The sequence below is a fragment of the Eimeria mitis genome, genomic scaffold (assembly GCF_000499745.2).
Source record: "Eimeria mitis Houghton genomic scaffold, Emh_scaff204, whole genome shotgun sequence".
Lineage (NCBI taxonomy): Eukaryota > Apicomplexa > Conoidasida > Eucoccidiorida > Eimeriidae > Eimeria > Eimeria mitis.
Genome location: NW_013570363.1, coordinates 1,332 through 1,532, shown reverse-complemented (window position 1 = coordinate 1,532; position 201 = coordinate 1,332). Strand labels below are relative to the sequence as shown.

Below are 201 nucleotides of genomic sequence, written 5' to 3'. Positions count from 1 at the left end.
GCAGCAGCTCAGCTGCTGGGGCGGCCTTTTGTTATCTCTGATTGGGCTGCACTGAGGGCCGTGCTGCTGCTGGTGTTGCTGTTGTTGCTGCTGCTGCTGCTACCAACTCAGTGCTTTTGTCTTCAATTCATCTGTTCGCACGCATCTGCTGCTGCTTCTCCTGTTCCTGCTGCTGCTGCTGCTGATGCTGCTGCTGCTGCT

At 56.7% G+C, this 201-nt stretch overlaps 1 protein-coding gene across 1 annotated transcript in view; it reads left to right on the top strand.

Moving 5' to 3' along the window:
• The window catches only part of EMH_0003230 (uncharacterized protein), a gene marked incomplete at both ends in the record, with an annotated part of 3,614 nt that overhangs the window by 2,147 nt on the left and 1,266 nt on the right, over positions 1–201 (top strand). The gene's annotated exons all lie outside the window — the stretch shown is intronic.